Raw genomic sequence first — 24264 nt, forward strand, 5'->3', positions numbered from 1 at the left:
AACCAGGACCTGCCTGATAGGCAAGAAGCCAGGTATACTGTAGGTAAAGATGGGAAGGGCAGGTGTGGGGCCAGGCCTATTCCCCGGGAGGGTATTTTGGGCCATCATGCCCCAGGTATTCAGCATTGCAGGCACAACCAAGAATGCCCAAACCCACCTCCTGGGTATTTCTGGCTTCCAGCCACTCTGGAACACAACTCTGTAAAAATCCCCAGCTTTCCTGCTCTCCACACCCAGCCTTCTCCATCCTCTCTCCAGATTTACTACTCTTTCCTGTTCAATAGAAGGGCTCAGCCCTGACCTCTACTTCTAACCACCCTCACACACCCTTGGGTTGGGCACCCAACCTCAGGCTCATATTCTATCCAGCACGTTCATGTTTTAATGCTCTCTTGGGCCCCTTTTTATTTTAAGGGAGCTGATGCTGCTGCCGTCTGAAAGATTGTAAGGCAAGTAAAGATGGCACCTGTCTTCAAAGGAAGGGTTCAACTTACAGAAAACTATTCACAGCTCCAAGAAGTCAGACTAGGGAGACCCCAGATATACAGCAGCCAGGAGACAGAGCCTCGCACGTGAGCTCTTCATTGATAAAAGGCATTTACTATACTCATCTCCAGTGCCCAAGGAAGATCACAGGGAACTGGGCATCAATTTTTCTCCTCACCCTCCTTTCTCCTACAGTGGCAAGAAGACAGAGATTGCAAAAATGGCAAAAGTTTTTAAAAGAATCAATACCACACCACACCCCATGAAAAGCTAGCTCCTAGTTCCAGAACTGTAAAAAAAAGCAGGTTCACCTTCAAACTCCTGGTCACCTTCAGAAGCCAGTCTCCGTTGAACTGCTCTAGCATTCTGCATCACAGAGGCATGAAGAAACTGCACCTTACACAGCCCCTGAGGCAGCCAGTCGGGCAGAAAGGAATGCAGACAGCTTCCCAGAAGTGCCCGGCTGAGAAAGAAACCAAGTGCTTACCCACAGTTTCCTGGGCCCAGAAGGGGAGGCACTGGGCTTTCAGAACAAGGACTCTGGCAGCTGGGAAACTGTGAAAACCCCCAAAAAGAAAATACTGTGGTAGGAAGTCACCAGGAGAATAAGCCTGAGGTGGTACTCCACAGCTTCAAGTGAGCAGTGCCCATACCTGAATGTAAGCAAGGGTCTTAGAGAAATGCTAAGCTATCAGTCACAGAGAAGCCTAAGCAACCTGGGGATTGGGGTGACCGATCCTCCTAGTATAACCTGCTTTCCATGCAACAGGCTTCATTTTTTAACATATCCTCAGGGAAGAGAGTGGAACCAGAGAGGAAGCCCAACATCTGACAGGAAAGCAAAGCTGGAGAACAGATGGACTTTGCTGGCTCCAGGCCTCCCTGCTCTAGTCTCTCTGTCATGCTTCAAAGTCATAAAGTGTTTTCCAGCCCTCTGTCAGCTGTGGCTTCCCAACAAGCCCCACCACAGTTCCCAGAAGCCTGTAAGCAGGCAAGGCTAACACAGAGATCTTCCTTGCAGACACACTTTCTCCAGAATTTGTCACCCAAAGTATGGCCTTGTGAGGCTCTGTTCTAGGACAAGTAGAGGGGACAGAGCAGAACACAGAAAGGAAGTCACTAGAAATGCTTTTCTCTTATATATGGAGTCTTCATTAAGGCATTAAAAGAAAATAATATTAAAATAAGTTTAATTTAAAAATTATTTAAATCATAGATTGTTTTCTTTCCAAGAAAAAAAGTAACTCCCACCACAGAATCCATAAGACCCAGACAACGCTTTCCCTTTCTCACTTCATCCAACACTGAGTTTGCAAACCTTAATCAGCTTGTTAGCACCAACACAAAATGTACACATATTCTATTCAAGGGGGCTGAGGCAGGAGAATCACAAGTTCAAGGTCAGCCCAGCAACGAACTGAAACTTTGTCTCAAAATAAAATTTTTAACAAGGGCTGGGGATATAGCTTAGTGGTAGAGTGCTTGCCTAGCATGTAAAGGCCCTGGGTTCAATTCCCAGTACAGAAGGGGGAGCGGGGAGTGCACAGAGACAAACATGTCTGTCTATTCCTCAAAGCTTTGTTCCCACAGCCAGGGTTGCAAGACCCCTTCCAAGTTCAGGTCCCAGTGGGAACAGCAGGAGGCAGAAAGTTAGAAAGTTAGGCAGAAAGTTAGGCTTTTCCCAGGCAGAAGCCTTGGCTGCAGATAGGATTGGGGGTGGTGCCAGACACCCTCATATGCAGGAAGGAGGCTAAGCACCTGGAATCTCCCCTTCCTCCACTGCACCAGTAAACCAGCTGATGTCATGTCTCTGGTAGCCACATGTCTGTCTCCCAGCCCCTGGGATTTTGCCTATTCTCACCTCGAATTGCACAACTGGGGTCCGTAGCTGGTTTCTTCAGTTTTTTACAGGTCTGTAGTGCCAATGCAGTGAAAGTGAAAGGTTTGCTACTTATAAGAATCATGAGTATCATCCTGTCCTGTGGCCACAGATTCTACTCCCAAACCCAACCCAAAATGTCTGCTGCTTTTTCCAAAGAGACAAGACCAAAGATAAACTCAAAAGGAACATCCCAGGGCTTCACAGAAAGAACAAAGATAAAATCGGCTATGGCTATACTTCTCTGGAACAATATGACACACACTAACCCCCAGGCATGAACATCTGAATAAACTTTCCCACCCTCACAGTAAATGTTCAGTCACCTGGAACCTAGGACAATTTGGAATTGCATTCAAAAAGCCATTCCATTTTCCTGAATTGTTCATTCCGCAAGGAGATGCTTCAGATTGCATATAGGGCACTGGGTCATCTTTAATTTGCATAAACTAGCAGCATATGTATCCTACAGACAAGACCAAAGATAATTTCAAAAGGAACATCCCTGGGCAATACAGAAAGAACAAAGATAAAATCGGTTATGGCTATACTTCTCTGGAACAATATGACACACACTATTTATACACAGCTCCAGACCAGAAGATTTCCACTTAAGACCTGCTGCAGCAAAATAAGAATCTAATATTTCCTAGTCAAAAATGAGAGGGGATAATTCTATTAACTCCACTAAACAACATGTTTAAAGAATTGATCTTTCCATAATTAGCTTATGTTTTCAGAGCAGAGGAAATCTTGTCAATCTTTAAGCTAGAGTACTAACTGAAATGACACATAGTTGAGAATAAAAGAAAAAGAGCTCTGGGAAGTCAAGCATGACACACTGGAACCTCTACCTTAGAGGCAGGTGCAGAAAAAAAGACCAAGCTTTCCTGAACTGGCTCTGGGCAGCCTTTTCTTCCTCTATTTAAGAGGTACAGAGTCAGCCCTTCCATGGCAACATTACCAGTATAGGCCAGAAGGTAAGCAGACTGCTGTAATGGAACATTCCTCGATCCATCAATCACTTTTATAAAGTGAAGACTTTTTTCAAAAAAAAAAAACATTAGACATGATAGTGAATGCCCAGATAAGCCCATCCCTTAAGAACATGGCTGAAATGTGGTTTATATATAATAAAGATACAAAATAACATCTCTGCAAATGTAAGCAATAAAAGAAAAATAAAATTAAATAATGCTTATATACCTCAAATCGCAGCCCTGGAAGGAAGACAGGTTAATTAAAAGATGGATATTTGGTGGGATTTGATAAGGTATTCTAAGGGCAACACTGAGGGCACTGATTCTTATGAGGTTTTATCTCATAATCAAAGAGGAATAAGTTAAGAAGAATGTTTATTAGATATAACTAAGCAAAACACGTAGTAAAGAAAAAGAAAGATAAAAAATTAAAGAGGATGTGAATAGTATCTGAAAAACAACCATCTGAATTACCCATGCCTGGTGAGAGACGCAGAGGCCAGCAGGTACATGAGGACCCAGAACAGAAGTGGAAGGGAGGACATATTCAGCATTAGAGTCAGTTATCACTTGAGTCATCTGCTTAAAACAACTTGGTTTAAGACCAAATGGGATGGGGATGAGCAAAATGCCAGACACAGGCTCACACTCTTATCAAACCCAAAATCAAAACATTATTTCAACCAGATGTTGTTGGCATTCACAAAAAACACATCTACAGAGCCTACAGGCAACACTCACTGTTCTCTTGGGGCTAGTTGGATGGCAGTGCCAATCTTTATGAAGAAACAAACTATTCCAAGGTTCTATGTCACGTAGTCCTAACAGTCTCAATAAAGCAGAAAGCTCCCTCAATGGTGATGCAGAGTCAGGATAGAGTGAGGACCATGGAATACCAAAAAATATAGGATGGGCCCTATGGTGAATGTCACTGGGACTTAGATTTTTTTTTTTTTTAAGTGACTGTAAAATAGCAGATAGCAGAGAAGGCCTACTTGGAAGAAGAGTCAACTAAATAACTCTCCCCAGAACTACTCTACCAAGTTCCCTAGTTTTCTCTAGCAAGTTTCAGCAGCCTGACACAGCAGTAGTAAGCACACATCCTCAACATTAACCTCTCAGAGACAGGTATCTCTGTGTACCCATTTAGGAAAGTTTCCGCTGATTTTTATCCCAAAAAGAACCACAGGGTAGCAAAAACACTTAAGAGACTTCCTTGTCCAACTCATTTGCAATGGAGAAAGCCAAAGCAAATCTTTAAGTGGAAAGAAAGTATACACTAGGTAAGATCTGATTAAACCCCAGACTAATTTCAGAAGGGAACAGGAATAATGAAAAAGTGTAGCTCTGCTTATCTGAGTAGCACATGTTGGGAAAAAAAAGTTATGGTTTATATAGGCAGAAGTTAAACCATTTTGTTTCTATTTCAAAGACCCCTAGATGTTTTTAAAAGGCATCTCTCAGGGTTTTTGTTTTGTTTTTTGATCTACTTTTATTTCTTAGTTCTTGAAGATAGGATCCCCCAAATAGTCTCTCTTTCCTTGCTGGAACCAAATCATACCTTCTCCAGGGCATAAGAATTGGAACAAAGCCACACACAGAAGGAATGATCAAGAATTGTAGAAGCTGGACATGTTAGCAAACATTTAAGGTATCTGGAAGCTACAACTTCCAAGGCCCAATCTCCACATGATGGGGAAATCAAAGCCAGGTGAAGATCTGGGCTGAGTTTCAAATATTCCTGGGTTTGTGAAGGAGGTGGGAGGTGGGCGGTGGGAGGTGGGAGGAAGAATTCTAGAACTGAACCCACAGAAGGACAAGCCTCCCACATCCCAAGTGACAGCAAGTAGGCTGGACCCAGAGAAAATCCAGGGGTGGGCAAAGCAGTTATCTAAAGTGAGCCTCTTCAAAGAATTTCCATCATTCTATCACATTTTATATTTTTCTTTATGTAAATTTTTTTAAATTTATTCTAATAAGTTATACATGACAGTAGAATACACTTATGCACTTTCATATACATAAATAGAGTATAATTTCTCATTTTTTCTGATGGACATGTTGTATAGTCATGTTTGTCATGCAGTCATATATGTACATATGGTAATAATGCCTGATTCATTCTACTATGCTTCCTACTCCCAGACCCCAGCCCTCCCTTCATTCCCCTCTATCTAACCTAAAGCAACTCTATTCTTCCCTAGCCACACTCTATTATTGCAAATTAGCATCTGCATATCAGAGAAAACATTTGGTCTTTTGTGTTTTGGGAAAGGCTTATTTCACTTAGAATGATATTCTCCAGCTCTGACCATTTACTGGCAAATGCCAAAATTTCATTCTTCTTTAAGGCTAAGTAATATTTCATCATACACACACACACACACACACACACACACATATTCTACTTTTATTTTTTTAAAAAAGTAGAATATATATATTCTACTTTAATTTCCTTTTATGTATATATAATATATAAAAGAACTCAAATGAGTTAAAAAACCACATTTTTTAATCCATCTGTTGAAGGGCACCTAGGTCAGTTCCATAGTTCAGCTATTGTGAGTTGAGCTGCTGTAAACATTGATGTGGCTACTTCACTGTAGTATGCTGATTTTAAGTCCTTTGGGTATATACCAAGGAGTGGGATAACTGGGTCAAATGGTAGCTCCATTCCAACTTTTCTGAGGAATCTCCAACCTCTTTCCAAAATGGTTGCACCAATTTGCAGTCCCACCAGAATGTATGAGTGTACCTCTTCCCCCAACATCTTCACCAACATTTATTGTTGTTTGTATTATTGATAACTGCCATTCTGACTGAGATGAGATGAAATCTTACAGTAGTTTTGATTTGCATTTCTCTAATTGCTAAAGATGTTAAACATTCTTTCATATATTTATTGACCAATCATATTTCTTCTTCTGTGAAGTGTCTGTTCATTTCCTTACCCCATTTATTAACTGGGTTATTTGTTTTTTTTAATTAAAGTCTTTTGAGTTCTTTATATATCCTGGAGATTAATCCTCTGAGGTGCATGTGATACAGATTTTCTCCCATTCTGTAGACTTCTTCTTCACATTATTGATTGTTTCCTTTGCTGAGAAGAAACATTTTCTATTTTTCAAAGTAACTACATATATTAATTCATCTTCATGGATCATTTGAGTTCTCTTCTGGTTCTGAGCCACACTCATGGTAAGTTTTTGTCTTTAGCCTACTGCTTCCCTTATTCCCCAGGCTTGCTTTTTTCTGTTCCATCCCACACCCATAAGGGTGTGTGTGTGTGTGTGTGTGTTTTACCAGGGATTTGAGCCCAGAGACTTGTGCATACTATGCAAGTGCTCTAGCATTGATCTACATTCTCAACCCTTTTTATTTTGAGACAAGATCTCACTAAGTTGCCCAGGCGGGCCTCAAACTTGAGATCCTTCTGTCCAGTTTTCTATACAGGTGAGATAACAAGCTTGCACCACTGTACCCAGTTTGGAGTCTTGTCTTCTTTATCACAAAATAAGGTCCCTTTTTTATTAATTAATTAATTTATTTTGATTAGGTATATATAACAGCAGAATGCATTCTGAATGAAATAAGGTCCCTTCTGACAAAAGGAAATTAAAACATAGAAATGTGCCTTGCACAAGATCACACCACAAATTAGTAGCACAGCAGGGATTAGAATCCAATTCTTCAAACTCCAGTCTAGCACTCTTCCCAACTGACCACAACACCTCCATTACAGAGAAACATCTGCCCCAGAGCAGCAAGAGCAAGAAGCAAATCAGTTTATCTGGATGTCTTTTTTAAGCAAAACAACTCAGTCAGAATGTTTGGCAGAGACTAACTAAATATTTCCTCTGTGACCTTCACCAGAGGAGAGGACTGTGGGAGAGGGGCAGGCACAGTACACAGGGAAGAGAAGACCACTGCACAGGCTAGTAGATGGGTGACAAAAAAGGAAAATTGCAATCTTAAACTGAGGACAAGCTGGACAAAGAAGTCAGGGTTTTTAAAAAATGCTGGATGAGATTTAAAAATAGGAGTCTGACCTAAAACACAATAAGTAAAATCAAGAATCAATCAATGGGATTTTATCAAACTAAAAAGCTTCTTCATAGCAAAGGAAACAATCAAGAACATGAAAAGAGAGCCTACAGAATGTCAGAAAATCTTCGCCACTTGCCCCTCAGGTAGAGCATTAATCTCCAGGGTATATAAATAACTCAAAAAACTTAACACTGAAACAACAAATAATCCAATAAAATAAATGGGTAAAGGAACTGAACAGACACTTCATAGAGGAAGAAATATGAAAAGTCCTCAAATATATGAAAAAATTTTCAACATCACTAGCAATTAGAGAAATGCAAATTAAAACAACACTAAGATTTCATATTATTCCAGTCAGAATGGCGATTATCAAGAATACAAACAACAATAAATGTTGGCAAGAATGTAGAGAAAAAGACACACTCATACATTCTGGTAGGACTACAAATTGATACAACCACTCTGGAAAGCAGTTGGAGATTCCTCAGAAAACTTGGAATGGAACCATCATTTGACCCAATTATCCCACTCCTCAGCATAAACCAAACAACTTAATGAGACCCTGTCTCAAAATAAAATAGAAAAAGGGTTGGGGATGTGACTCAGTGGTTGAGCACCTCTGAGTTAAAAAAAAAAAAAAAAGATCAAGAAAAGGAACTTTCAAAGGGGGTAAAAATGGACATAATCAAAGTAGAAGGGAGACCATTAGGGGGAGGGAGGAGGTATTAGGAGTAAAACTGACCAAATTATGTGATCAGCATGTATGAATATGCCTCAATAAATTCCACCATTCTTTATAACTAATATATACCAATTGTTAAAAAAAAAAGAAAAGAGGGATACACAAAAGAACAAAGAGATCTGAGGGGGACTTCTACCAATGCCAACAGGAGCCAAGAATTTCCCCTTACCCTGTGAGCCAGACTTACCTTTATTAGGTGGCACACCTAATGAAGTTGGCCTCAGAGAAGAAGTGGCTGTGTCCATGCTCTCTGTGAGCAGACTGACATTGGGAACAATATGAGGTGACCCCATTGGCAAATTAAGCCACTGGTAATCACTTCCACCTGTCCTCTCATGTGCTTTATGTACAGACAGGGGGGATGAGGAAGAAAGAACTTGGAGTTCTTAACCTTAAAGGTATATCTATATTTCACCAAAGGAGACAGAACAGAGGGACCCTTGCGTCAACACCAGCTCCACAAGCACCAACAAATGGTCCAGACCCTAGACTGAGAAGATTATTCCTTCCCTTAGGGGAGAGTGCTGACAACTACAGCAGTGACAGGCAAATAAGAAAGGGTCTAACAGTCCCAGAACCCAGTAGAAAGAAATCTTAAGAAGCAGATAAATTGCTTCCTGATTATGAACTCATCCATTCACTGGGCAAAGTCTATGAAGCAAGGAGTTCTTTTTTTTTTTTTTTTTTTTTTAAAGACTCTTCCCCAGCTGGAAAAATTGAGAAAGCAGACAAAAGGAAGAACTGACCTCCATGACAGCAGGGAAATCCCCCACCCAAGGCCTCATTTGTAATCAAGGGCAAAAGGACCAAACAAAGGTAAACAGGCCAGGGAAGCTAATGTGCCCTTCTCCAAAGAGGCCAAAACACACACTTCCCCCAACAGAATCCTTGGAAATACAGAAGGTGGATGTTCCCTTGGACAAAAGAGGTATGCTAGGAGAGTTAGGGAATTCCCCAAAGGTTTTTAGGCTCTTTTTCTATTCCCAAGCACTCATAACCTTCACTCAAACTCCAGGGCACTGAGACCAAATAGAAGGTGGAGCTAAGATTTTGCTGTCTGGAAGAAAATGCAGTTTGCCAAATGTCCACACAAAATAGACTCAGAAGAAAATAAGCAGGCGGATCAGCAGGACCACAGCCACATCTGAGCACCTAGGCTAGAGTCCTGCAGGCTCCCCACACCCTTTCTTAGTCCAATGCAATAAACAGCTGCCTGGAGAAAACAATGGGCCTTTGTCTGTGCCTTCTGTAGATTACCTTGCAGTACAAACAGGATAACTCTTTGACAAGAGCAATGGTTCTAAATGTGGTCCAGGGCATGATGAAAATTCTTGCCATCCACAATATCCCCCTCAAATTCCTACCTGTTCCATATTAAGCAGCAAGGGTCCTAAGCAGCCCCAATCCCCACCCCACATATGAATCAAGAAAGGTCCTTGCAGCCTCTTTCTGGAACCTGCACCACTCCCTCTTGCTTTCTTCCTGGCCTGGCCACAGGTCTGAAAGCCTAAGAACTGTTCTTACTCTCCTTTTCCACATTTACCAGAATATGCCACAGAATGTTAAGACTGCACTATTAACATATCTGTCAAAATAGACTCCTAACAAAAACTGATTAAAAAAAAAAAAAAGCATAAAACATTCCTGGCAGTCAAGCTTCCCTTGAAGTGCAAAACCAAATAAAAACTCAACTGACAAATCAAAAAATCTATGCTGGAATTTTACTTAATTCAAAATATTTTAAATCTTACCTAATATTGTCATAGATGAGTATAAGGCCCTTTCTTGGCTGTCTTATAATCTTATTTTGTTTTGTTTTTAATTTATTATTTTTGATTTGCAAATGTCCTCTCTTATATGATGTGAAGAGGATTCTAGAGTTATTGTTTGTTTTTAGTTCTTGGGAAAAATTTAAGAGTTGGAAATTTTATACTGGTCCCAATTTAAGAAACAAACAAAAACAGTGTTTCATAAAATCCAACATCCCTATTGTGCTCCACATTCGGGCCTTTTCCCTCACTTGCATAACTGATGATGGGTGAATTCAGGACCCATTTCTTCCAAACTACCACCAAGGCCTAGATGCCGTGGCACAAAATTCCCTCCCCAAGAAACAAGAATAGTCTGAAGAATTCCTGATGTCTTCCCCCTTGACTCATACCCTTGAACAGCATTATTCCTCTCCCCAATGGTACAAGAGAAGGAGTGCTATTCTTCAAAAGAGTGAGCTGGATATCACAAGTTCCCTAATTCAACCCAGAATATCCTTCCTTCTCCATGATTTCAGTAAGAAAAGGCACCACAAAGCAGTGGGAAGAGCTTTGGAATCAAATGAACCAGGGTTTTTGAATTCTGGATCTTGGGCAAGTCATTTTGATCTCTCTGGGGTATGATTTCCTCCTTAGACAATTAATGAGACTCACGAAAGTAAAATACCCAGTTGTGAATGGCACACAGTAGGTCCCCTATGTTGACTCAGTATTTCTTGACAGCATTTTCCCTGTCCTCCCACAAAAGTCAGACCTTTCAGACATTTTTAAAATCAGAAATGACACAAAATATACTTTCCCACAAAAGACCAAAGTGGTGTGGGCAATTTCTTACTTACTTTGCCTCCCAGTCACGTTACCATGCTGCTCTCAATTCCTTTCTTGGCTCTTATAAGAAAGACTAAGGGCATCCATTCAAGGGTACAAATTTCTCATTTCTTCCTCTCTAGAGCCTGGAAGAATGAATTATTAGGTGGCTTAGGGTTCTCTAAGGGCAAGGCTTTCAGTGTCATCCCGGAAAATATGAAAATGTGGAAAAGAGCTCATCTGACCGCCTCGTGTTTCTGTGTGGTATAGAATCAACCCTTTGATGGTTTCCTTCTGGAGTTTGTTCAATCTGCTCAATGCAAACAAAGCATCAAGTCTCTATCACTATGCTGAACAAATGCTCCAAATGGGCAAAAACATGATGGAGGATGGTGCTGTGAAGTCAGACTGTGTGCAGAACTGAAAAAAATTGAAAGCAAAGGAATTCAGCATACCAAACGGCCAAGAAGAGTGGCTGTATGTGCTACCTCTCCTGGGACCACAGAGAATTTGTAAAGTGGAATTCCTTCAAATTAAAAAGTGATTAGAAAATACATATGTTAAGTTTGATTTAGTTTTTAGTACTTTGTAAAAGCTTCTCATGTAAATAAACTCACAAATTGAGACAAATATTCTTTAGTGGCCCAAGGATTCCAAATTTAGGTTCCAAAATTGTACTCACCCTTTCAGATGACAAGCTGAGGGCCCCAATCAACCACACAGTCAGTGGAAAGAACCCCTGCCCTGTAGCACTAATCTCAGCCTACACATAACTAATAAGGTATAAAACTTGCAAAGAAATACTCTCTCTGGGCCCCATTTACCTCCCCTTGCTGAATATAAAAGAGTTTCTACATTTGTAAGAATGTCCAGATGATTATTAATATAGAATAACAACCCCTGGGAAGGAAGTATCCTTCATGGATCACTGCCTCCACAGACCTCCAGCCAGTCACCTCCCCTTTCTGGGCCACATAAAGATACTAGCTGACTGGCCGGAAATCACCATTCTGCTCATGCCACACCTGCCATATCCCCAAAGTTTTCATGTTCTTTTTTACACCTCTAGGCCTTTGGCAGGTACTGTTCCCTCTTCCCACCTCAATTTTGCTTATTCAACTTCCACAGTCGATCAAGGTTCAGTTCTTACAGCACCTCTTCTTGTGGCTTTGTCTGATCTTGGGACTTCCTTCATCTCTTTAACTTTTTTTGCTTTGCTTTAGTCAAGCACCTTTATCATACTCCATTGAAAATGTTTACCATATTTGCCTAAAAGAATTTTATAGAACACCATGAACACCATTATGTTCCATATATATACATATATATATAATGTTTTATGTATATATATAAAACATTTAAATCTTTGCATCATAAACAGTAGTAGAGATGTACTTCCTGGCATATTACAAGTATTGGCATTTGGGGCTGGTGGTGTAGCTGACTACTACAACACATGCTTAACATGCACAAGACCCTGGGTTCAAACCCCAGCAGCCCCCCTCCCAAAAAAAAAGATTGCCATTTTATAAATGATATTTTAAAATAAAACTACTACATTACTATCTTTTTAAATTTTTTTTTAGTTGTAGGTGGACACAATACCTTTATTTTTATTTATTTATTTTTATGTGGTGCTAAAGATTGAACCCAGTTTCTCACCCAGGCTAGGCAAATACATTACCACTGAGCCACAACCCTAGCCCCTATATTACTGTCTTAAAAGATCCATAGTGTTTTAAAATCTATCTCCATCCATTTATAAAACATAAATTTGAGTGACCTGAAATCCTGGAGGCTTGAGGCGATAGGATCACAAATTCAAGTCCAGCCTCAGCAATTTAACAAGTACCCTGTCTCAAAATAAAAAATAAAAAGGATGGGCTGGGGTTGTAGTACACTGGGAGAGCGCTTGCCTAGCATGTGTGAGGCACTGGGTTCCATACTCAGTACCACATAAAATAAATAAATAAATAAAATAAACATCTATCAACAACTAAAAAATATATATTTAAAAAAATAAGTAAATAAAAGTATTTTTAAAGTCTTCATTTAAATAAATAAATAGGGCTGGGGATATACAGTTCAGTGGTATAGTACCCCTGGGTTCAAACCCTAATACCACAAAATAATAGAATAAAAATATAAAACATAAATTTTATACCATTCCTTTTTCTCCTTGAATTCTTAATTCCTTTTTACTTCCTCTTCAGAATTTTATCCTTTTATGCTTCAAAACCTATTATTGATCAGCCTATGAAACTTCCCTGCAATATATCTATTATAAAAAAAAAGCCCTGGATTAGATCCGCAACAACACCCTCCCAAAAAAATTTCAGGACGCTTTTAGGCAAGAGAATAGCAAGTTTGAGGCCAGAATGGGCAGCTTGGTGAGACTCTATCCCAAAATACAATATAATAAAATGGGCAGGGATGTAGCTCAGGCAAATGCACTGCCTCACATATCCTGGATTTGATTCCCAGTACCACAAAAAAAATTGAAATTAAAAAAAAAAAAGTGATTGGGAGAAGGAACTCGCTGGGTTACAACTGTATCCTCAGACAGATCAACTCTTAGAAAGAGAACACAGGAAGTCAAGGATCTAGAAATTTTCTCCAGTTTAAAGACCACTAGCATTTCTGCCTCTCTAATCAAAATGGCAGCAGTATCAAAATTAAAAATTAATACTGTTGTTTATTCACAGATAATTACTGTTACATTTTAACAGAAAGAGATTGCAGACAACTTAAGTGGGCTTCAATAAAGGTCTGATTAAATAAGTGATGAAGCATCCAAAAACAACAAAAAAACTGTGGTTTCCCTTAAGAACTAAATCCAGTACCTCTAAAATCACAGTCTACACCTATATGTCTAGCGTTGGCTCCTACTGTCCCTTCCACACGGTACATCATTCCCCATACATCATTCCCCACTGTACAGGATGGTTTCTAGATACCAGCCCAGGAGACTGTAGCCCACAGAGAAACATCAACGAGAAAGTGTCAGAGGACACAGAATAATAAGGCCCAAAGGACACTGCTGAGGTTTGCTGTAAACTTCATGGAATTGCAACTGGGAAGCCTAGATCTGGAGAAGAGGAAGATGGATAGATTCTAAGCTAAGATGGCAAGTAGCAAGGACCCAGGCTGAACATAGTATGAGGGAATCCAGGGCTTGAGAAGAAGCTGGTAAGGTTGGTGAGGCTGAAAGGGAGATCTCTCTACAAAGTGCTGGCCCAGAAGTCATAGCAGAAGGAAGTGCAATCTGAACCAAAGCAGCACCCAGATGCTGGGCAAAGCACTGCTGCCTGAGAAGGCTCAGTCGTCACTGTTGGAATGGAGGGCAGAACCTACAGACAGGAACAAATGAACCTAGTTTTAGGAAATATTTCCTGCCTTGGGCCTCAGGATATACTTCCCAGTTAAATGTCACCTCTTCCTTTCCTCTTCACCAAATCAAATCCAGCTAGCCCTCCATATGTTGTGCTCCTTGTCCTCCACCTAACCCCCTTTGGCTCACAGTCAGTTCTTCCACCTCTAAACCCTCATCATTCTGTTTTTATCACATGCACATCATAAGACTTCTGATGTGCCTTGTGAATCCACTTTTTTTTTTTTTTGGTACTCACCTTCATCTTTTTCCGGTTGGTATTTCATGCCTCTCTGAGGACAGGGTCTTTGACTTTCAGGTCTTTCCATCCCACAGAATCAGCCTCAATGAACTTGCTGTGCAGGACACCTACTAGTCCACAGTTCTAGTGGACACACTGATACCTGCCACTTCTCCCAAGTGTCTGACTCTTTTACATAATCAAGAGTTGACCATACACGTTTGAGCTCTTCTTGGGTCCTTCATAGTCTTTAGCTTAAGCTTCACTCCTGCTAAGAACTCTGAAACTTCACAAAATCACTCAGGTGCTGCTCTACCTGGGTTCTACAGTACCATTCAGCCAGCTGTCTGGAAAAAAGCCCAGATAGGGAGTCTCTCATGTACAAACCATGTTCTAGAAGAAAGCATTCCTCCACCAGGACAGGCCCTTTCCTCAGGCTAATCTTAATAAGAATAAAATGGAAATTCAAGGTTTCATCTCCCTTATACAAAATTATTTCCCCAAATGGAGGGAGGCAGGATTTATAATTGGGTGATCATTAATGAAACTCACCATCACAAAATAAAAAATGCCTCAGTAACTTAATTCTTTATAGTGAACCTGAACACAAATCTCAGTAAATACAGTATGAACAAAATAGACTAAAACTATGAAAGGAGGATCAAACAGTAAAATCAAAAGAATGAATAAATAAATGCAAAAAGATATACCAGCTAAAGAAAAAAAAAATTATGGTAGAAGAATAAAGCTCATCCCTGTAATGGACTGCCTTCCTCACAATAAACACTCAGTAAATATTTGTTACAGGATGGCTGATACTGATTCTCAAGAAAAATGAAACAGTCTAGCCTAATAAAAAGAAATAGAAGAAACATTAGATCCATAAAAAAACTCAATGAGTAGATGAGTGTAATAAAGGTAGAAGCAATACTACAAAAAAAAAAAAAAACACAGAAAAAGTCACAGAATAAAGATTATTATTACCTTGTTTTGCAATACTGGGGATTGAACCCAGGGCCTCATGCATGCTAAGCAGGCAGTTCCACCACTGAGCTACATCCCCATCCCTTTTTTTATTTTGAGATAGAGTCTTGCAAAATTGCCCAGTCTGGCCTCAAACTTGCCATCCTCCTGCCTTAACCCCCCAAGTAGCTGGAATTATAGGCATGCGCCACCACGTCTGGTAAAAAATATATTTTTAATGAAAGAAATAGATTAAAAGACTGCATAAGATGACAGCCATGAAAAGGAATGCAGTTCAGTGAACCACCCTGCAAATAATAGAAGTCTTTGAACAAATGGTCTCAAATCTATAATTAAAAGTTTAATAGAAGCAAACTCTAGAAGGATGGAAGTTTGGTCTAAATATAAAAGATCTAAAGAATCCTGAACAAAATCAACAACAGGGACTACCGCTATGACATTCTCATATATACTAAGTACAAGAAAAAAGCCTGCATGTAAAGAGGTCCTAAATCCAAACTTCTTCCAGTTTGGCAGAGGATACTATTAAAGCCCAGATATGCACATAAAAGTCTCAGAGAAAGTATTTTTACTTCAAATTATTTAACAAAGTGTACAGACTCCTCAGGCAAATGAAAAAGAACTGTCTCTTAGAGCTTTGATCTTTAGAATTTTGACTTTCCCATCACATACCTCTCTCCAAAATACATGTAAAATAACAACTTTAAAGGAGACTTAAATGTTTGTTTTAAAAATAAGTCCAAATAATCAAAATCAACAAATTCTCATTAAAAAGATAAACAAAATGTTAAGCAGGAAAGAGTAGTCATCAAAAATAGATTTTAAAATACAAAAAAAAAAGAAGCATCAGAGAAGGTAGAAGCTGTCAGCACATGAAAAAAATTAACAAGTTATTTAAACATTGTAATTAACATTCATAGAAGAGACATATCAACCAAATGCAGAGTGTGAGTATTATATGAATCCTAATTCAAATATGCAATTTAAATAAAAGTCTCTGCTGAGACACATCATGATGGTTGAATAGAGGATATTAAGTCAGGAGCATGCTCACACTGGTGGAAGTGCACACAGGTAAAAGATTTTCTGAAGGGCAGTTAGCATAAGCACATCAAGAACTCTAAAGATGTCTTTCTCTTTCATCTATCCCATTTTACTTTTAGAAATTTATCTCCCCAAAATAATTGAGGAATTACATTAAAATAAAGGAATAAGGATGTTCATCATAGTGTTTCTAGACAAGAGCTCATTCAGTGAGCTATCCCCTGCCATTACAGTTTCTATAAGCAGTTTAAATAAGAAGCAGGGGGAACCCTACGTATAAAATAACAAGAGATTGAAGGAGATAAATATTTAGCATTTTGTGAATGTATATTTGTTTTACGGTGTTGGTATATATTTTGACATATATGTAAACCATGATTATCTCTACATACTGGGATTGTGTTGATTTTGGGGGGAGGGGGTCTTAATTTTCTAATTTTTCCAGAAAGCACATGAACTACTTGTATAAAATTCAACTAACCAATTAGGGAGATATACTCCATCATTCATGAGCTCATGAAAGCAATGAGTAAAGGAGAAAAGATGTGTAAACAAGCAACTAATTATAATGATCTTGCCAAGAGCTGGGGATGTGGCTCAAGCGGTAGCGCGCTTGCCTGGCATGCGTGCGGCCCGGGTTCGATCCTCAGCACCACATACAAACAAAGATGTTGTGTCCGCCGAAAACTAAAAAATAAATATTAAAAAAAATTTTAAAAAAATTAAAAATAATGATCTTGCCTCCAGAATGCAGAGGATGGCTTACTTTTGCCTGGAGATGAGTTTTAAGGAAGAATTTACCAAGGAATGAAGTCAGAAAGGGCAAGAGAAGTCAGGCACAGTGGCACACGCCTGTAATCCCAGTGACTCAGGAGGCTGAGGGAAGGAGGATCACAAGTTCCAGGCCAGCCTCAGCAACTTAGTGAGACACTGACTCAAAATTTTAAAAAAAAAAAAATTTTTTTAAAGAGCTGGGAATGTAGCTCAGTAATAAAGCACCCCCAGGGTTCAATCCTCAATACCAAAAAAGAAAGAAAGAAGGAAGGAATAAAGGAAGAAAGACAGGCAGGCAGTCAAGGGCTGGGTTTGTGACTCGGCGGTAGAGCGCTCACATAGTATATGCAAGGCCCTGGGTTTGATCCTCAGCACCACATAAAAATAAATAAATAAAATGAATGTACTGTGTCCAACTACAACTGAAAAAAAAAGGCAGACAAGAGAATATGAAATGGAAAAAATGGAGGGAAAAAGAGCCTGTTACATTGATTAAGTACACACAATTTTGGAATTTTGGCCTGGTAGGAAAGGCAGGGCAGGCATAAAGGACATGATGTAAAAGCCAGGCAAAAGACCTCTAAATGTCACATCAAAGGATAGAGTTATACGGTAAAAGAAGGATCAATACAGAGATTTTGTGATTATATATATGAAGACCAAGAAAAGGTAAAACAAATGGTTAACAGAAGCGTGGTGATGGGTAAGAATCAGCATTCTACCATTCTACTATCTGGGAGTAGGCACAATACAACCTTCTGGGGTGCTAGAAATGTTCTATATTTTGATCTGAGTGAAAGTTACAGGAAAGTACAAAAATATTGAAATCCATTAGGCTACACACTTATGCTCTTGCACACTTTTTGCTAAAAAAATAGGTTTGACTGAATCTAACTGCACCTCAGACTGAGTCAATAATAACCACTCATGCATGAAGTACTGGCTTCTATCCTTAGCACCACATAGATGCAAAATAAAGTTATTGTTTCTACCTAAAACTAAAAAAATAAACATTTAAAAAATAAAAAAATAACCACTCGTGACAGTATTACTGTCAAGATGTATCTTAGAAAGCTCACTCTTAGAACAGCCTGGGAAACAACATCCAGAGGCAGGCATTCTGAGACATTAAAGCTGCCTTCCAGCAAAAAATGGCCAAGGCTTTAGTTGGACTGGAGGCAGCAAGACAATAAGAAGGAATTTAATTCATGACTTGTCTGGGAAGTAGAAGTGGTAAGACTTTGAATACTGATTGCCAAGACACCAAGAAAAATCAGTGATGACTCTGATATCATTAAAGGAGTCAGTAAAAACAGGAGAAAGAAAAGCCACTTTACAGAGATAAAACCGTGGGAAGTCTAAGGTACTTGTAGGTCATCCAGTTGTCTAATCACACTAGCTATATAAAGATCATCTTTTAAGCACTTTATATAGATCACTTCATTTAGCTTCACAACTTTATGAGGCAGGTGTTATTGTTATCTCATTTTATAGATGAGGAAACTGAGTCACAGGGAGGTTAAGAAACTTTCTAGGATAACATACAATAAGTGGTTAATAAAAGGATTTTTCCAGATGTCTCAAGAGTCCATATTTATTCTTAAGGTGACCACTGAGATATAGGTGGTAATATCTCTGCTATAAAGGAAATAGCCAAAGCCCTGGGTATGGCTGAGATCCCATAGGAAAAGAGTAGATAAAAGTAAAGATGAAAACATGGGCTGGGGTTGTGGCTCAGTGGTAGAGCACTCACCTAGCACATGTGAGGCCCTGGCCCACGTAAAAATAAATAAATAAAGATATTGTGTCCAACTAAAAAATAAATTAATTAATAAAAAGTTAAAAAAAAAAAAGATGAAAACATGCTTCTCCAAGTTGTTGCAAGGGTTAATGAGATGACATTTATAAAACCCTAAACACTTGCCAGGCATAGTGGTGCATGTGGGAAGCCATCCTCGCACGTGATTTGAGTTACCTCCCTGGCTGGGCAAGAGGCGCTTAGACACATCCCTTGTGTCCAGAGCTTTCCCCACCCTTCTCAGGTCTGAGAGCTTGTCCCTGTGGAGGCAAGTCTGGCCACTACCCCAAAGACCCAATCATCGCACCTGACCTTGGGACACTGCCCCCCTCAATCTTCATTGGATGTGATTTTCCCCAGAATTTTTTGTTCCCCAATAAAAGTCGACTCCCTGGTATGTTCTCTCTCTCTTCCTAGCCTCTTCAGTAAACCTCGCTACCATAATAGGTAGCTAGAGGCTGGAGCTAGGAGAAGACGTCCTCGAGCTGGTTTAAAGGTAATTAGAGCCTGTCTCTTTAATTCAAAACTCCCTAAGGATTTCTCATGTACTAAACCTTCATTTATGAAGCCTGTGCTGGCCGCAGGCTAAAGGCGCACCTATAATCCCAGAGATTTGGGAGACTGAGGCAGAAGGATTGCAAGTTCAAGGTCAGCCTCCGGCAACTTAGTGAGCTTCTATCTCAAAATGAAAAATAAAAAGGGCTGGGGATATATAGCTCAGTGGTAGACCACCCCTGGGTTCAATCCCCATTTTCCACCCCCCACCCCCCAAAAAACCTCAACACTCAATTAAAAGTATCCAGTAAGGATAATTCTTCAACAAGATATTATGGTACAAAAAGGTCTAGGTTAGGTAGATTAAAAGAAGCCTACGGACATAACCAGATATAGTACATGATCACAGGTGTAATACTGGTACAGAAAAAAACAATAAGGGTCAATGGTCCTTTGGTCTCAGTGACATGACCCTCCAAATTCAAGTGTTCAAATCTATCCCCAAAGATGGAGGTATTAAGGAGTGAGAACTTGCTGGGAGAGGTGGCACACATGTCTACAATCCCAACAGCTCAAGAGGCTGAGACAGGAGGATTGCGAGTTCAAAGCCAGCCTCAGCAAAAGCGAGGTGCTAAAACAACTGATTGCCAAGACACTAGGTGCTAAAACAACTGATTGCCAAGACAGGGTCTCAGTGACACCCTGTCTCTAAATAAAAATAGTGCTGGGGATGTGGTTCAGTGGTCGAATGTCCCTGAGTAGTTTAATCCCCATACCATCCCCCAACAAAAACATGGGAATCTTGGGAGGTGATGAGAGGAGTACCCTTATAAGAGGCAGGAGGGAACCTGTTTGTTCCTTCTGCATGTGAAGACACAGAGAGATGCCTTCTACAAAGAGGCCCTTGCAAGACACTAAATCTGCTGGCACCTTGATCTTGAACTTCCCAGCCTCCAGAAGTTTGCACAATAAATTTCTGTTATTTATAAATTACTACCCAGTTTAAGTTATTTTGTTATAGTAACCCAAACAGAATAAGAGATGAGTAAACCTAAATATAGTCTGAATATTAATTAAAATTAAAATGTATTGAATTAGAAAACAGAGGTAATTAAAAATAAGATTGAATGTCTATATAGTATTAATCTTACTTTGAATACAAATATGTACATTTGTATGCCTAGAGAAAGACCTACAAAAGAGTGCACCAAGACATAAATAATGATAACTAGACACTGGGAAAGCGAAACTTTTTACTTATTTTTAGACTGCATTACAATGCACATGTAATTTTTTTTAATATTTATTTTTCAGTTTTTGGTGGACCCAACATCTTTATTCTATTTTTATGTGGTGCTGAGGATCGAACCCAGCATCCCGCGCGTGCCAGGCAAGCGCATTACCGCTTGAGCCATATCTCCAGCTCCCACATGTAATTTTTAAAGAACCAATTTAAAGTTGAAGTTGAAGGTAAAGATAATTTTCTGTTTTGTGGTTGTCTCTGAAAGGAGCACACAGACCCAAAGTAGAAGAAGCAACCTCAGACACACTGTACGAGCTGGCTCCAGACGCCATGCAAGGGAGGGGAAACAATCTCACTCCAGTTGGCAATCCAGAAGTTCAAAGAAACACTCCTCTTCTATATTCATTTTTCCTCTCTTTGTTCTGAGCAACTGTCCCTCCAAATGATGGGAACATTTGGCATAACTTCCTCCCTCTTGTTTGTATCATTCATTCTAAGAAAACGAGATACATTCTTCTACCAGCAACTCCAAAGGGAGCCAACCAAGCAGACAGAAGTGAAGAAGAGCCCAAGAAATACTAAGCAATGCAATGCCTGCATCCATGCTCCAGGCAAAAGCAACTTTCATAAGGAAAGGTCACACAGAGAAGGCTTTTCTTCAAATTACACAGGCAGCAGTGATTCTTCTGGAAAGATTTCTAACTTCAAGATTTCATCAGGATTCTAGGCACGGTGGTGCATGCCTGTAATCCCAGCAGATCAGAAGGCTGAGGCAGGATAATCACAGTTCAAAGCTAACCTCAGCAAAAGCAAGGCACTAAGTAACTCAGTGAGACCCTATCTTTAAATAAATTCAATCCCTGATACCCAAAAAAAAATTCATCAGGAAAGTACTACCCTAATGGAGCTTCCCAAACATAATGCAAAGGAGCTAATTTTCATGTCTCTTACATTTGGGGCAGGGCAGAGGAAGGTGCTGGGGATGACATTCAGGACCTCAGCTATATCCTCAGCCATTACATCTCTTAAATTTAAAGATGCAGATTCGGCAGCAGGAATAAGCAGGGAAGAGGAAGGTCCAGTGTACACAGAAAAAGGTAAGGGATTCCATTATTACTGACTGTACTCTCCTCTTGGCCAGAAATCCTAGAAAATTGGAAATCTGACAGATCTACTAGGTAAATTCTAGTCAATCAGTTAAGCACCCTCATCAATTCTCATTCATCCTAAAAAATACCTCAGCATCCAGCATACTACCTATTAGCCAGTAAACATTCTATAAGAGAATGCAAACATAAACGAGCAGTCTGAAGTAACTATGAGCTTATGGATCAAGCTATATATCCTTTGGGACTAAAAGAACTTACCATGAAATAGAATTAAATGTTAGTGTTCTATTAGTAACATTTCAAGGAATATATCAAAAGAGTGATGGTCCAGTACTCAGCACAGTATCTGGTGGTTAGCAGGTGTTGTTCAATAAATATTTGTTGATTGTTCCAGGATATTTTCTGCAACCCAAACTTTCAGATCCATTATGTTATTTAAAGGTCTGGGTTCTCACTTTCATGTTGACTTTCAAAGTTTTCCCTTAAGAGATGGAAAAGGATTTCTGAGGATGGGGAAAAACAGCTTTCACAGGGTCATACCCTGTGCCATTCACTGGTCTGGTAAGGACAATATCAATCTATTCTCATCAGCTCTGGTTAAAACTTCTGCAGCCTAGACTTTAGCACATCTGTCCAAAGCATTTGTGGGCCCAGGAGGCAGGTTATACTAAACACCAGTTTGAGGCTAGAGTCCACTGATGCCTGACTCCCCAGCCACAATACAGCTCCTCCAACAAGAGAGGTTCAGGCCCCTTTGGAAGCTGCTCACATTCACCTACCACTGCTCCTCTCCCGGTCCATCACTATTTTTTTTCACACTAGTATAATGATGCTTCTATCCCCTGTCCTAACATGGATCATTTTAGTATCATTTGGGATCATTTTAGTGTCATTTGGATACTAAAATATCATTTATAGGCATACACAGAATTAAGGCAAAATACTGGACTTCCTGCTTCTTATCTTCAAACTCTTTAGAGAAAAGTTGAATTGGTACATCTTACCTGAGAATTATATGCCATCTTCTCCAAAACCACCACAGATTTTCAAACAAAAACAAAACAAACTGAAATGCTACTACATTTCAGTAGTAATATTTGGATTATTACAAGGGTCTCCTAACTGCTGTTAGTCTGCAGCTTCTTCCCCAGTTCCAATCCACTTTGTGCACCACTAATTGCATGTCACCTTCACTGGAAAGAAAACAACGTTTTGGGCTGGGGATGTGGCTCAAGCGGTAGCGCGCTCGCCTGGCATGTGCGGGGTGCTAGGTTCGATCCTCAGCACCACATAAAAATAAAATAAAGATATTGTGTCCACTGAAAACTAAAAAATAAATATTAAGAAAGATTCTCTCTCTCTCTCTTTAAAAAAAAGAAAACAACGTTTAAAGCATTTTCATTAGCCATCCTCTCTTTCCAAATTTAAAGTCTTCAAGATGACGTTTGTGATCCTCTAGGATTGAATTCACCTCATATAGCCTACTCTGTCTCCCAGGGATCTTTCATAAACCTGAGGATTCAATTAGGATGACCTAAAATTTCCATCCCACAAAAGCCAATATCTTTTCTGCCTCTGGGCCTTTGCTCATGCTGCTCCCAGGAGACCCCACCCCACCCACAAAGTGTCCCCTTCAACTCTGAAGGCAGCACTGCATGGAGAAAAGGGAACTGAAACACCTGGATTCCAGACATGGCTATGGTGCAAACTAGCTGTGTGCCTTTGGACAAGTTGTTTGCCTCTCTGAGCTCAGTTTCCCCTTCCATAAATAGAAAGGTTGAAAAGTCTTTTTAAAATATATATTCCTGATTCTTACATGCCCAACAAAATCCAATGTTCCCTTCAAAGTGTACAAGTCTTCCAAGGATTTTCTCTGAGCACTCCAGCCCACACTATTCTCTGTCCTAAGGACTCAATGTATGGAACTGAGACACAGTGTCTTCATTCAACCAAGATTTTCTGAGCGTTTTCTTGGCTAGATATCATGGCAAAGCCTTGGAAATAAATACAAAGCCAATTAAGACTCAGACTTGTATCTATCGACTGCATATTCCTTTCTTCACTACTTTGTTATCCAAGTGAATTCATGTTAAAGTGTAAATGTGCCATTTATTTATTTAACAACTGTTTAGAGAAAATCTTCCATGTACTATTGTACAAAGTAAAGATGTCAGTGAACAAATGAACCAAGTACCCACCTCATGGAATTTATTTGAGAAAGCAAACAGGAAAAAACACAAATATGTAATATAATTTTCAAAACAAAAACAAAGCAGGATCAAAGAGTGACTCAGGGCAATTTTACATAGGATGGTCAGAGCAAGCCTCCCTGAGGTTGTGCATTTGAGCCCACACATGAATGAACTGGGGGTACAAACTAGCAGCATTCAGGGAAAAAAAAGAGCATTCCAGGTGAGGGACAAAGGACCTGAGACAGGAGAACAGAAGGAAGGTGGAAAATATGTGGAGGGCTGGGGCTTAGTTTACAAAGGA

At 39.7% G+C, this 24264-nt stretch overlaps 1 protein-coding gene across 9 annotated transcripts in view; it reads right to left on the bottom strand.

Moving 5' to 3' along the window:
- Dennd2b (DENN domain containing 2B) overlaps positions 1–24264 on the bottom strand; it is a 152314-nt gene that overhangs the window by 117072 nt on the left and 10978 nt on the right. For 2 of the 9 annotated variants that reach the window (XM_048788294.1, XM_048788299.1), the window contains exon 1: positions 798–908. The exons of the other annotated variants lie outside the window; for them this stretch is intronic. The gene's annotated coding sequence lies outside the window, so the exon portion shown is untranslated. Of the gene's footprint in view, positions 1–797; positions 909–24264 lie in introns of those variants that run through there. 9 annotated transcript variants of the gene reach the window in all.

Source organism: Marmota marmota, unplaced genomic scaffold (assembly GCF_001458135.2).
Source record: "Marmota marmota marmota unplaced genomic scaffold, marMar, whole genome shotgun sequence".
In the NCBI taxonomy this organism is placed as follows: Eukaryota; Metazoa; Chordata; class Mammalia; order Rodentia; family Sciuridae; genus Marmota; species Marmota marmota.